The sequence below is a fragment of the Schistocerca nitens genome, chromosome 3 (genome assembly GCF_023898315.1).
Source record: "Schistocerca nitens isolate TAMUIC-IGC-003100 chromosome 3, iqSchNite1.1, whole genome shotgun sequence".
Classification (NCBI taxonomy): Eukaryota; Metazoa; Arthropoda; class Insecta; order Orthoptera; family Acrididae; genus Schistocerca; species Schistocerca nitens.
In genome coordinates, this window is record NC_064616.1 from 723,871,921 (window position 1) to 723,887,801 (window position 15,881).

Sequence of the window (15,881 nt, forward strand, 5' to 3'; positions counted from 1 at the left end):
GTGCCATGTATCGCTAAAAAATGTGATTAAAGTAAACGACAAGCTGCATTTCTGAGGAAAGTTAGAGATGTTACCAGGGAAGACCATATAAGAAATGAGCATAGTAGGTATCAACTAGATATTTATAATATTAATGAAAAGATTGGAGAAAATAAAACATTATGGAAACATCGCCTACAAACAATGAGTGTAAAGAGAATCTCGCGTCTGACCATGCTTCACCAGGCAGGAAAGAAAATGGTTGTAGAAAAACCCACAACGAGGTGGCAGTGAAAAGTGAAGACGGAAGAGGCACGGTCATGTAAAATTTGAGGCTCAGTTTCTCGCTAAACCTTGAAAAGAGCTTATTATTAGAGTATAATTTGTTATGTTTAAGTATGTTCTACAAAAGTGCGAAACTGATCAAATTCGGTGACCCTTTAGCAGTAAGCTTCCCTTGGGGGAAGCATATCATCAGTTACAGATAGAGGAAGTCAAGCCTGAGAGCGGGACTAACAGGCCCGTGATCGATGCAGGCGCGCCTCAGTGAGCCAAGCCTGCTAGGGCATCCGTCACCCCACTGCTACTGGTTGTCTCTGCTACATGGGAGACTATTGATCGTGAAAGGTTTTGTCCGGGACACGTTTCCTTCGGCCTGTTAGAGACAAGTTTTTGCTCTGTAATCCTGTCTACCTAATTAATTACCTAGCTCTCAATGACCTGTGATTCTGTTTTCCTGTTAATTATTGATTAATAAAGATTTCGGACTTTTGAGCAGTCCAAGTTTTGAGTTTTAGTGGCCTAATCTGTTGCTAAGTCCGCTGGCGCAGCGACTGCCTCTGACAAGATGGTTTCGGCCTGTTGTCTTGTCAAGTTTGCCGATGTTCACGGCGGCGTGAAGGTCAGCCGCCGGGAACTTGAGGTGTAGGTACAGGACTCTACCAAAGCCCTGTTCTGGTGGTTTTCAACCTTATAATGAGGGTTTGAGTGGCATAGCCAAACACAGGGCAGACATATTCTAGTATGGGGCGGATTAAGGTACAATACACTCTTACTCTCGCACTAGCTATGAGGTTGCTAACTTGCATTTGTTCGTAGGGAGCGATCTGTCATCGGTAAATAGGAAAATCTTCTGCAACCAAGATCGTTCGGTATTGTTTATTTTATTTCACACTGACCGGTTTAGACATAATCTTTCTGACATCATCAGATGTACAATATACCAAAAATAAAGCCATTACAAACAGACTTTATCATTGTGTACTAACCTGTATATCAGTGAAGTACATAAACATTAGTTTACACATCTTCGGAAAATTCTTCTTAACACACATACTTGCCACCAACGCAGTTAGAACGCTTTCCACTCATAGGAACGACATCACGTTGGCTTGTCAGACAAGCAGAAAAGAACACACAGAATATCCATTGCACCAACTGTATGCCCGAGAGTGGAGGTGAAGCTGCTAACTTGGTTTAGTATAGTAGTTCATATAATCTGCGGCTCACCTTCGCCCTTAGGCCTTCAATGTGCCTCCGCCATGTAAGACGACGGTCCATTATCATCCAAAGGTACTTGACGGTGCGCCGCCACTCTCACCCTCCTCAGTCCGTAAGTAACATGTATACTTCATCCAGATGCATTGTTTCTCTACCTCAGGGAACATGTGCTTTCAGTGTATATCACTTGTTTTCGTTTCTGTATGTTCCCAATAGGTGGCAGAATCTGCCTGAAGGAAGCTGTTTATTGCAGTTTCAGCATATCTTCGAGACATAAAGGTAATATCCGTTTGTATCATTAACTCTGAACTAGAAAGTGTTTAGAAATAGACCACAAACGGAACCTCTCTGAGTTTGCATTGTGTCCACCATTTGACGTTGCGAGTACAGTGGCTTGACAAAATGGTGACAAAGTAAGAAAAGAGTTGTTGTGAATTAGAATATGCGACGGAGCAAGCTTCCATTTATCTGGAAAGGTTGGTTGTCACAATGTGGGAGTGCGAGCCCTTGAAAATCCTCATGAAATTGTGGCGCCTGAACGACATTCGCAATGTCAGGGACGAAGCTCTGTAGGTCGTTTTTCGTCTGTGAGAAGACTGACGGGTATATGTTGCCGTTGTGGTTGTCCTCCGACTGACCAATGATTCCTAGAATTTTATCTTCCAACACGACGGGGTACCCTTTACTGGGGCATCGATGTACGTCACTACCTAACGACGAACTTTCTCATCCCTGGATTGAGCGTAGAGGTGAAGATGGAACGCCTTGTGACTTTTTCTTTCTGGGAGTACATTAAGGATCGTGTTTATGTACCCCACTGACAAGAATAGTGGAATAGCTCAGAGAAAGAATGCGGGAAATATTGGGTTTAACGTCCCGTCGACATCAAGGTCATTAGAGACGGATCTCAAACAGGGATTATGTCAAGAATGAGAAACAAAATCGGACGTACCCTTACAAAGGAACCATACCGGCATTTGCCCGGAGTGATTTAGGGAAATCACGGAAAACCTAAATCTGGACGGCTGGACGCGGGTTCGAACCGTCGCTCTCCCGAATGCGAGTCCAGTGTGCTACCAACAGCGCCACCTACGTCGGTAACAGCTCAGAGAATGCATGAGTGCTGTTGTGATGACCACTGACGGGCCGTTCGAACGCAAAATGTGGAACGAACTTGATTACCGCTTAGAAGCTTGTGACCAGATGGGCACTCATAGAAAATTTGTAGAGTGTGAAACGTCCCCTTAGAAAAATTTATGAACTACTGAGCTGGAAAACTTCTTACGTTATTTGCTTTTCAAACAGCTGAGCAAAACTGAAGGTACTCAGACATTACTCTCTTTACTTATTCCGATCAACACTAAACTGACACACAATATTTTTAGCGCAACGCAATCTGACTTTCAAAAATCCCTACAAAGAATGGCCCTGACTAACAATAACCTATAAAAAATCTTCCTTACTCGAACTACTGTAATACAGCGAGCGCCAATACTGCCAGCTAAATAAAAGATTCTAACTACTGAAGGCACTAACTACTGATAGGCATAGTCAGCAAATGAAAGATTTTGATGGAGAACAAACAATATATTTACCTTAATAGTGTTCAAAAGTCATATATATATATATATATATATATATATATATATATATATATATATATATATATATATCAGTTCATGACATCCAGACATCCAGTCTTACAAATTTACTCTCTCTCTGATGGACACACGTGCAGATCATCCGCTCTCAAAACTCCGCCATCTCACTCCCCACATCCACCACTGCTGGCGGTTCACCTCCAACTGCGCAACGCTACGCGCTGTTCACATCCAACTGCCAAACACTACAATGGCGAATATTCCAACAATGCCAACCAGCCAAAGACTGCACACAGCACAGCCAGTTATTTTCATACAGAGCCCTAGGTGACGTTACCAACATAAAAACCTAAACAGCCTACTTACAAGTGCAAAATCAATCTCGGCGAATTTACGGTTCTATATATGCATGAATCATTTGTCCATGTAATACTTTGGAAACTACAGAGGTTTCAAAACGAATGAATCATTTATAGTAGCCCATTACTTTTTCGATGTAACACTGGACATTGATTCAGCCTATACTTTCACGTTCTAGCGACACTATTTTCGTAAATTTTAGGGGTTTAACATTGAGTTTTCTGAGTGTTGCACATATTTCAGTTATCTTCTGTGGCAAACAGTATTCACTTTGAATATGTTCTAAACTATTGGTGAATCATACCAACTTTTTAAAATTTAGTATTTTAATATTATTTTGTCCCACAACAATGCATTTACCACCAATATAAACTTTTCAATCATGAAATCTAAGCTCAAGACTGAGGAGGCTGTGCTGTGTCCTTGGAGATGCGAGTGCTCGATGCCACAGTCGGGCGAGGGGGTCTTTTGCTTCTCTCCTAGTGAACGCTATGGCCTGCATTTTGTCTCCGTGTAGCGTGATTCACCATCTTTCGGTCCAGCTTTCTGTTTCTGTCAGTATATTCTGCAAGCGCCTCGTAGCTAGATATATGGCATCCGCGAACCACCAAGCTCAGATACTGCGTCAGCGCCGCCGCAAAACCACAGCAGAGCTCCCCCACTGAGAGCAATACTTCCGTCGGTGATTCTGCGTCACGTGGCGCTACGCAGGTTCCTGTTTCCCCGCCTACGGCGCATTTCTTGCGTGCGTCCGCGCTCCTCGCCTCCATCAGCGAGATTGTATCGAGCATACCGCGTCAGATCCCGCTGCAGTCACGTCACTCGTCTTGACTGCCACCACGTAACTTCACAATAGCTGAGTCACTGCTCAGAATCGCAGTGTGGAATGCTAGAAGTATTCGCATACAAGCAGGAGAATTCCTGCATTTCATTCCCGAGGAGATTGTGGACGCGTGTTTACTGAGACCCTTCTCATGCTGGTGTCGGACCTGGTTATACAGCGGTAAAGCGTGTGCCTGGAAACCGAAAGGTCGCAGGATCGAATACCGGTTGACCCACGGAAATTTTCAGTCTGCCTTTGATCTAGCATTCACTTCTCAACGATGTGAGGAATCATTAGCAACGACGCGAGGTTCGGGTTCCGCGTATAGCTCTAGGTTCTGTTTCTCCGGTTAGATAACTGGGGTGGATTAGGGACACGTAACGAAAAGTTCGGAGTAGGTGTTAAAATCCATGGAGAAGAAATAAAAACATTGAGGTTCGCCGATGACATTGTAATTCTGTCAGAGACAGCAAAGCACTTGGAAGAGCAGTTGAATGGAATGGACAGTGTCTCGAAAGGAGGGTATAAGACGAACATCAACAAAAGCAAAACGAGGATAATGGAATGTAGTCGAATTAAATCGGGTGATGCTGCGGGAATTAGATTAGGAAATGAGACACTTAAAGTAGTAAAGGAGTTTTGCTATTTGGGGAGCAAAATAACTGATGATGGTCGAAGTAGAGAGGATATAAAATGTAGACTGGCAATGGCAAGGAAAGCGTTTCTCAAGAAGAGAAATTTGTTAACATCGAGTATTGATTTAAGTGTCAGGAAGCCGTTTCTGAAAGTATTTGTATGGAGTGTAGCCATCTATGGAAGTGAAACATGGACGATAAATAGTTTAGACAAGAAGAGAATAGAAGCTTTCAGAATTGTGGTGCTACAGAAGAATGCTGAAGATTAGATGGGTAGATCACATAACTAATGAGGAGGTATTGAACAGAACTGGGGAGAAGAGTTTGTGGCACAACTTGACTAGAAGAAGGGATCGGTTGGTAGGGCATTTTCTGAGGCATCAAGGGATCATCAATTTAGTACTGGAGGGCAGCGTGGAGGGTAAAAATCTTAGAGGGGGACCAAGAGATGAATAAACTATGCAGATTCAGAAGGATGTAGGCTGCAGTAGGTACTGGGAGATGAAGAAGCTTGTACAGGATAGAGTAGCATGGAGAGCTGCATCAAACCAGTCTCAGGACTGAAGACCACAACAACAACAAGTCACCGAAGTGACCTCCAATTGAAAGACTTACACCCGTCCATTAAGAAACACGGAATTATTGTTACCTCAAGCTGATTGTAAACGAGGGTGTGGTGAACTCGTTTGCTACTCACAGAAAGTCTGATCGTCGACAGCGGGGAGGCAGTTTTCGTCTGCACTCCACTCAGTCACCACTGAATACACCTACCAGCCCTGTGAGTGGTCGATGTCATTTCAGTGACAGTTAGCGTCTCTGTTGGCAAGGTCACATTCGTTGCCACCTAGATAGCGCCTAGGGGACTGCTGGATGCACCAGATTTTGAGGTGATTCTTTCCCTACGTTGCAACGTTCTTGTTGCCGACAACTTAAATGCCAAGCATGAAGCCTGGAATTTATGTGACACCGACACCAGAGGGATGCGACTAGGTCTACACTTCTGAGCAGCATAATACAGCTGCCACCGGTCGGATAGTGTCAGAATTCAATACCAGGACAGATTAAATGGAACTTAGGTCAACATAACGCGTCGATTATACTCTACCTCGTGTTTGTAAAGTCTTCTGATAAACAGTTGACAAGGTTGAACCAAGGGTAGTGACGTGACTTTAACTGTGACTTTAAAAAGATTATATAACGTGACCTGACTAGGATCAATACGAATAACAGTGATTGAGAGCTGAGCCCTGAAACAAACTACCACAATGCGCTTAAACTGGACAACAACTGCTGCTGCAGTGGGTGCACAATAAAGTAAGAGAAATTCGCTCTAAAGATTCCTTGTGCTGGTGCTGCAAAATACTCACCATACACATGTAGAATAGTTGAGACGCAGTGCCCTGCACACCTCAGCAATGGGTCGAACAATGGTCCTCCGTCTGCTTCTCTCGCTCGCATGCACCTTTGCGTCCACACTCCAAGTCCAAAACCAAATCTCCTCCTCGGTTCACGACCGAAATTCAACTGCACTCCTCTGCAGTTCTCTGCTCCTCACACTATACACAAATCTGCAAAAAGCTCCACATGGAGTTTGCGCCAAAAAGCTAAAGGCACCAGTTGAGAACTCGGAAAGCACACCCACGCCAATTGTGCATGACTTCGTGTACTATACAGCCTCCCCCCATAAGATGGGGAAAAAACTGTTTCTCCAGTCCTAGCACATCTCGAGGCATTGAACAGTAATCCCCTGTGACGATTTCTGATGTCACGGATCACGTTCTAATCAACACACTGTTATTTTGCACGCGCAGGAAAATGCGCGGTCCTGTGAGTCTAAATGACTTAAAAAAAAACCTACACAACATTCTCAGCCAACCAGTGTCTGGCTCCAGCAGAGTTTCCGCAAAATGTTTTTGCCATCCTAGCTGATTGCATGTATTGTATGTTAACCTGGGACCTAGAAACGACAGAGAGGCTCCGTCCCCGTCGCAGCAACAGTGGTCCACAACCCCACACGTCTACCACAGTCCACTTCACCCCTCCGCCGCCCCACACCGAACACAGGGTTATTGTGGGGTTCGGCCCACAGTGGACCCCCAGGGAATGTCTCACACCAGACGAGTGTAACCCCTATGTTTGTGTGGTAGAGTAATGGTGGTGTACGCGTACGTGGAGAATTTGTTTGCGGAGCAATCGCCGGCATAATGTAACTGAGGCGGAATAAGGGGAACCATCCCGCATTCGCCGAGGCAGATGGAAAACCGCCTAAAAACCATCCACAGACTGGCCGGCTCACCGGACCTCGACACAAATCCGCCGGGCGGATTCGTTCCGGGGACCATGTGCTCCTTCCCACCCGGAAAGCCATACATTAGACCGCACGGCCAACCGGGCGGGCTTAGCCTAGCTGATACCTATCTTACAAGAAGCTTCCCGGGAAACAATATGAGGGCCCTACCGAAATGGTGGAATGCACTTTGCCTCAGCGGGGAAAAATTGTTGCTACCTCCTTCCACAGCAACTCGGCGAATGAAATTGTATAAACTGCATTTTTTTTCTGCCTTCAGGGATAATACGCCATGGGCCTGCGTCGGGTTCTCCGCTCCGTATGGCCAGTGACCATCCATGGCTCTGGCTGAGTCCTCTGCAGCGCCTTTGACTGTGCTAGAGCACCGGCCCGGGTCCCCTTCTCTTTCTCTATAGCAGTAGCCTGCCGCATTCCCTGAACTGGCACCATTAAGTCTCACCTACGACTGCCGTGACTATCCAGCCAAAATAAACGCTCGTCTCCTCCACCTAAAATAATTTCATGCTTCTAGTTAGTATTGCATTCAGTGTTACAACCACTGTCAACCCTCTCTGATAGACTCATTGACCATAGATCATGTAATTATCAGTTCTACTGTGTAAATAGAGTGGAAAAAAGGCCGTTCGAAAGGAGCTGCTGTCTTTCAATCTTCCTCCCATTCTTTTTCCCCCAACATTTCCCAATGAATCTTAGCCACTCCTGGAGACTAAATGACAAACTGTGACGAGAGTCCTAGGCGCCTGCAGGCAGGCAGCCAGTAGACACCCCTCTATTCTGCATGCGTACTAGCAGCTGCAAGAGTAGCACCATAGGCTGTCTGCACGTGCCGAAGGCTCTTGTCACAGTTTTTCTCTGTACAACAAAGGTGGGCGGGTGGTACCGAGGATGTTGCCGAACTGGGAGGTCTTAGATCGACTCTTTGCCATTTCATTCACACATACGTCAATGTCGCACCCTTACATGATCACTTCACAGGAGGCCACGAAACTGGAGGGCTGAAAAGAGAAGCGCCATTACGTCCAAATTTCGTCGAATTGTTTTGAACAGTCCTTAGTAGTTCCACTTTGTACAGACGACAAAAAACTGTGGTCACACTGCAATCCAGTGGGGTGCGATCACATTCAATGGGATTGCTGGCCCAAGATATCCTTAGAGGTTGGTTGGTTGATTTTGGGGGAGGGGACCAAACCACGAGGTCATCAGTCCCTTCGGATTAGGGAAGGATGGGGAAGAAAGTCAGCTGAGCCATTTCGAAGGAACCATCCCAGAATTTGGCTGAAGCGATTTAGGGAATTCACGGAAAACATAAATAAGGATGGTAGGACGCGGGTTTGAACCGTCGTCCTCACAAATGCCAGTCCAGTGTGCTAACTACTGCGCCACCTTGCTCGGTCTGTGCTTAGAGGAGGTTTGAATTGTCCAGGGGTCAGAAGTGTCAAAGATTTCCAAGAATGTCATTCTATTGCTCATAACACTGTGTACTGTTGTTTTCGACAGGGAAATGTGTGGGAATGAACGTGTCGAGGAAAGGACTGGTTTCATTGACGCCCTTTATGCCACTCCATAAGGACTTTTCGAGTCGATTCTGAGCGGTGGAGTGTCTAAAATATTTTCCTCAGCCTCCCATAAGGAAACCGCATGATTTCAGTGATGGGTGTCGCGGCTCTGATCTCAATTGCAGACGCGGCAAAAGAAGCTGTGAAATTTGGATAAGAAGGGGTGTGGCGACCTCGCCATGTGTCAAGCTCACGGTGGTTTTGGGAGGAATTGTGGTGCAACTTATTGCCACCGTGACTTCATTAACATACCTTACGCGAACTTCTGAGCTCTTATCTTTTCTTCATATGTGTCGACACCTTGCTACGTGAAGGGTTGCCGAGCCCGCTGGTGACGTCACAGCGCGTCACGCTTTTGCACCGTTACAGGCAACATATGGAATATATTCGCAGTTATGAATTCGTGATGGCGTCCTCTTGGGTAAAATATTCCGGAGGTAAAATAGTCCCCCATTCGGATCTCCGGGCGGGGACTACTCAAGAGGACGTCGTTATCAGGAGAAAGAAAACTGGCATTCTACGGATCGGAGCGTGGAATGTCAGATCCCTTAATCGGGCAGGTAGGTTAGAAAATTTAAAAAGGGAAATGGATAGGTTAAAGTTAGATATAGTGGGAATTAGTGAAGTTCGGTGGCAGGAGGAACAAGACTTATGGTCCGGTGATTACAGGGTTATAAATACAAAATCAAATAGGGGTAATGCAGGAGTAGGTTTAATAATGAATAAAAAAATAGGAGTGCGGGTTAGCTACTACAAACAGCATAGTGAACGCATTATTGTGACCAAGATAGACACAAAGCCCATGCCTACTACAGTAGTACAAGTTTATATGCCAACTAGCTCTGCAGATGATGAAGAAATTGATGAAATGTATGACGAGATAAAAGAAATTATTCAGGTAGTGAAGGGAGACGAAAATTTAATAGTCATGGGTGACTGGAATTCGTCAGTAGGAAAAGGGAGAGAAGGAAACATAGTAGGTGAATATGGATTGGGGGGAAGAAATGAAAGAGGAAGCCGCCTTGTAGAATTTTGCACAGAGCATAACTTAATCATAGCTAACACTTGGTTCAAGAATCATAAAAGAAGGTTGTATACCTGGAAGAATCCTGGAGATACTAATAGGTATCAGATAGATTATATAATGGTAAGACAGAGATTTAGGAACCAGGTTTTAAATTGTAAGACATTTCCAGGGGCAGATGTGGATTCTGACCACAATCTATTGGTTATGAACTGCAGATTGAAACTGAAGAAACTGCAAAAAGGTGGGAATTTAAGGAGATGGGACCTGGATAAACTGAAAGAAACAGAGGTTGTAGAGCGTTTCAGGGAGAGCATAAGGGAACAATTGACAGGAATGGGGGAAAGAAATACAGTAGAAGAAGAATGGGTAGCTCTGAGGGATGAAGTAATGAAGGCAGCAGAGGATCAAGTAGGTAAGAAGACGAGGGCTAATAGAAATCCTTGGGTAACAGAAGAAATATTGAATTTAATTGATGAAAGGAGAAAATATAAAAATGCAGTAAATGAAGCAGGCAAAAGGGAATACAAACGTCTCAAAAATGAGATCGACAGAAAGTGCAAAATGGCTAAGCAGGGATGGCTAGAGGACAAATGTAAGGATGTAGAGGCTTGTCTCACTAGGGGTAAGATAGATACTGCCTACAGGAAAATTAAAGAGACCTTTGGAGAGAAGAAAACCACTTGTATGAATATCAAGAGCTCAGATGGCAACCCAGTTCTAAGCAAAGAAGGGAAGGCAGAAATGTGGAAGGAGTATATAGGGGGTTTATACAAGGGCGATGTACTTGAGGACAATATTATGGAAATGGAAGAGGATGTAGATGAAGATGAAATGGGAGATAAGATACTGCGTGAAGAGTTTGACAGAGCACTGAAAGACCTGAGTCGAAACAAGGCCCCGGGAGTAGACAACATTCCATTAGAACTACTGATGGCCTTGGGAGAGCCAGTCATGACAAAACTCTACCATCTGGTGAGCAAGATGTATGAGACAGGCGAAATACCCACAGACTTCAAGAAGAATATAATAATTCCAATACCAAAGAAAGCAGGTGTTGACAGATGTGAAAATTACCGAACTATCAGTTTAATAAGTCACAGCTGCAAAATACTAACGCGAATTCTTTACAGACGAATGGAAAAACTGGTAGAAGCCGACCTCGGGGAAGAGCAGTTTGGATTCCGTAGAAATGTTGGAACACGTGAGGCAATACTAACCTTACGACTTATCTTAGAAGAAAGATTAAGAAAAGGCAAACCTACGTTTCTAGCTTTTGTAGACTTAGAGAAAGCTTTTGACAATGTTGACTGGAATACTCTCTTTCAAATTCTAAAGGTGGCAGGGGTAAAATACAGGGAGCGAAAGGCTATTTACAATTTGTACAGAAACCAGATGGCAGTTATAAGAGTCGAGGGGCATGAAAGGGAAGCAGTGGTTGGGAAAGGAGTGAGACAGGGTTGTAGCCTCTCCCCGATGTTATTCAATCTGTATATTGAGCAAGCAGTAAAGGAAACAAAAGAAAAATTCGGAGTAGGTATTAAAATTCATGGAGAAGAAGTAAAAACTTTGAGGTTCGCCGATGACATTGTAATTCTGTCAGAGACAGCAAAGGACTTGGAAGAGCAGTTGAACGGAATGGACAGTGTCTTGAAAGGAGGATATAAGATGAACATCAACAAAAGCAAAACGAGGATAATGGAATGTAGTCAAATTGAATCGGGTGATGCTGAGGGGATTAGATTAGGAAATGAGACACTTAAAGTAGTAAAGGAGTTTTGCTATTTAGGGAGTAAAATAACTGATGACGGTCGAAGTAGAGAGGATATAAAATGTAGACTGGCAATGGCAAGGAAATCGTTTCTGAAGAAGAGAAATTTGTTAACATCGAGTATAGATTTAAGTGTCAGGAAGTCGTTTCTGAAAGTATTTGTATGGAGTGTAGCCATGTATGGAAGTGAAACATGGACGATAAATAGTTTGGACAAGAAGAGAATAGAAGCTTTCGAAATGTGGTGCTACAGAAGAATGCTGAAGATAAGGTGGGTAGATCACGTAACTAATGAGGAGGTATTGAATAGGATTGGGGAGAAGAGAAATTTGTGGCACAACTTGACTAGAAGAAGGGATCGGTTGGTAGGACATGTTTTGAGGCATCAAGGGATCACAAATTTAGCATTGGAGGGCAGCGTGGAGGGTAAAAATCGTAGGGGGAGACCAAGAGATGTATACACTAAGCAGATTCAGAAGGATGTAGGTTGCAGTAGGTACTGGGAGATGAAGAAGCTTGCACAGGATAGAGTAGCATGGAGAGCTGCATCAAACCAGTCTCAGGACTGAAGACCACAACAACATGAATTCGTACAACCATCGGTCGTGTAAGGGAATGACGACAATGAAAATTCGTGCCGGACTGAGACTCGAATACTGATTTCGTACTTTACGCGAGCAGTCGCCTTAACTGATTTGGCTATACGTGCACGACTCACAGCTAGACCCAAACTTCCGTATACCTTCGTTCCTGTATCACGACCTGTTCTCGTACACTTATTATGTAATGCCCGTACAGGGGAGGACATGATAATTGAAATTCGATGCCTAGTAATGAAGGATAAATATAATATTATGTAAATTGAAGGGCGAGGGGAAGAGAGAAAACAAAAGGGAAGGAGCTGATGATATCAGCTGCATTGGGACTTTACCCAGAATCAGCGCCGACGAGTGAAAACGTGTGCCAGACTAAAACTCAAACCCGGGATCTCCTGCTTATTAAGGAATCGCAATAACCACTGCGCCATCTGGACGCAGCGTTTATCATAAATGCACGGATTATCTCGGCACACTGCCCGACCGACCCGCATTCTCACCTAACGTCACTTATCCACTGTCCCCATCCATGACCTCCACTTCCGCTAATTTTAGATTCCCGCAGGAGGTCGAACGATATTGTGCAACCACACTGAGGGTTGTGGATTCATTGTATAATTGACTCGCCTCCAAGGGGAACGAGTCCACGACCTTTACTGCGGATGCACAGTATTGTTCGACCTCCAGAGGGAATCTAAAATTAGCAAGCACGGACATGGAAGGGGACTGTGGGTAGGTGACCCTGGGTTGGAATGTGAGTCGGCAGGGGAGCGTGCCGAGATAGTCCATGCATTTGTGGTCTCGCTGTCTCCTGATAGCGAGGTGGTTAATGGAGCTGCGTAGTAAACAGGAGATCCCAGGTTCGAGTCCTGATTCGGCGCACATTTTCACTCGTCGCTGCTGATTCCGCTAAAGGCCCGATGCAGCTAGTATCATTTCCTTCCCTTTCTCTCCCCTCCATCTTCAGTTTACATAATATGTATCATAGCTGAAGATTCCGAATGGTGCCTGTTCTTTCGGACATGTCCGAAAAAACAAACACCACGCATTCATATAAAAAATATGATATTGCAGTGCCTGTGTTGTCAAGAAGAACGATGCAATGTTCCTTCGATGCATTTTGTGACGCAAGAACGACGGCATGGAAGTTTTCATTGTCGTCATTCCAGTATACAGCTGATGGTTGTTCGTATTCGCAACTGCAGATATGTTTCAAGTATTTCCCCACAGTACCTGTTCCTTTGGACATGTATCTCCGAAGGAGCATTGCATCATTCTTCTTAACAACGCACTCACTCCGTCTTCAGGCCACAAGTGGCCCATCGGAACCATCCGACCGTCGTGTCATCCTCAGATGAGGATGCGGATAGGAGGAGCGTGTGGTCAGCACACCGCTCTCCCAGTCGTTATGATGGTTTCCTTTGACCGGAGCCGCTACTATTCGGTCGAGTAGCTCCTCAGTTGGCATCACGAGGCTGAGTGCACCCCGAAAAATGGCAACAGCGCATGGTGGCCCGGATGGTCACCCATCCAATTGCCGGCCACGCCCGAAAGCGCTTAACTTCGGTGATCTGACGGGAACCGGTGTATCCACTGCGGCAAGGCCGTTGCCTCTTAACAACTCAGGCATTGCAATATCGTATTGCAGAGGAAGGTAGTAGGCATCTTTGAGCCGAATTTCAAACTTCTTCATCGCAATGGGACACAAACACGGGTTTTCGAATAAGTGGTCGTTTAGTGGTGTTTCGCAGTGTATATTGTGAACAACAATGTTCCTATAAAACTTCTTCCGGGTATTCCTGAAGTTACCGATACATCTGTAGATTTCGTTCCGTTAAGAACAACGTTTTGAATTCTATCTGTTAGGGACTCCTGAAACTGGTCACAAATCAGGTACGATACTCGATCAGCTCTTATTTTGTTCACGAAACTACAGTGCGCAACTATATCGAATGCCTTGCGAATGTGAAGGAAAACGGCATCAGTCTGAGTCTTTATCTATGGTGCTGTAATATGTGAGTATAAAACATATTTCATTATTCTTCTACAGGTTGAGTCAGGACTATAATTATATGCTATTGTCCGATGATCCATTTTTAAACTAGAATTACGTGAGCCTTTTCCAATCGCTTGGTACCCTTCGTTGTCCCAGCGACCTACGATAAACTGCTGTTAGAATGGGAGCAAGTTTCTTCGCATAATCTGTATAGAATGTCATACGTATCTCATCGGGTCCAGATACCTTTCCACTGTTGGTCGATTTTAGTTGAGTTTGCTTTCCGCAGTCACTTGTCTCAATAGCTACCGTTTCCGCGTTCGGCAGACTATACAACAAGTGAGTTCTATATCTGTTGTGCAAATTATGCAGACACTACGTGCCTATTGACCAGTTTACTTACTAGATTGATTACCAACGATCGTCCTCTCCTTTGTGCTTCGTGCAATACGAGCTTTAAGAAGACATGCTAGTAGATTAAAATGGCTGCCCCACAATATCGATATCCTGTAGAATCCTTTCCACAAAGAGCCGGCAGCCTCTAGTGAATGAAAGCGAGTATTGTACGCTATTAGGAAGGTGTCTATTTTAGTTGCTCGTTGGTACAAATTGCTTGGAGATAAGATGTAATGCTCTCAGTATGATGTAGTACTTGTCAGGTTCAAAAATGGTTCAAATGGCTCTGAGCACTATGGGACTTAACATCTATGGTCATCAGTCCCCTAGAACTTAGAACTACTTAAACGTAACTAACCTAAGGACATCACACAACACCCAGTCGTCACGAGGCTGAGAAAATCCCTGACCCCGCCGGGTACTTGTCAGGTTCACAATTCCTTTGATAATACACGTATTCGTCTTGTATGGAAAATAAAACTCTTTCTACATTTCGTTTGTAACCATTAATATGGAACAAAGAGAACATCATTGGCTGACTCCATTTTACGACGAATGTCACACATTTCTGTTACTTACCAACACTCGCTCAAATATTTTCTTGTCAAGTCAATCCGCTATTGGTCGTTTGCTGCAACATTCTTCGTTTTTCTTCTCCCAGTCATAGTAAGATGGCGCAGAGGATAAGATACTGGTTTCGTATTCGACAAGAGCGTTGTGTAAATCCTTTTGTGGCTATCTTTGTTAACCCTTTTCATTGTTTTCCTACATAATTTTGATTAAATGCTGGGATACTTAAAGACTACAGCCAATTTTCTTCCGCATTCTTTCCAATACCAGCTTGTGATCCATCTCCAAATGACACTGACTTTGTCAGGCTATACAACTTTTAACTTTCTTTCCAGTAAAGTGTTGTTGGCCATTTACTGAACATTTTATTTATCAGGTACTTAGCTGATGGCATTAGCTGAAATCGGACTTCTCACAGAAAATACACTTACATATCAGGGAGTGTAACATACTCAATCGGATCTGATTCAAACACAATTTCCTTCAACTTCGGGATTAATATGACGCCACTGGAGTTGGTAAATTCATACAACTATCTAGATGTAACAATATGGTGGTGTATGGACCAGCTGTAGTCAAAGAAAACGGTTGACTCTGATTTGTCAGTATGATACTGACAAACTGTTATTTGTCTACGAAAGAGATTGCTTAAAAAACACTTGTGTGACCTATATTGGAATATCACTCAAGTGTGTGGGATCGATAACAGATCGAATGGATGGAGGACATCAAACATATACACTAGAGAACGAAAAAAACTGGTCCA

General features: G+C 44.2%; 1 pseudogene; it reads right to left on the minus strand.

Annotated features, from left to right (window-relative positions):
* Positions 1 to 13,647: 13,647 nt before the first annotated feature.
* Positions 13,648 to 13,765, minus strand: LOC126250273 (5S ribosomal RNA; annotated as a pseudogene).
* Between the last annotated feature and the right edge of the window lie 2,116 nt (positions 13,766 to 15,881).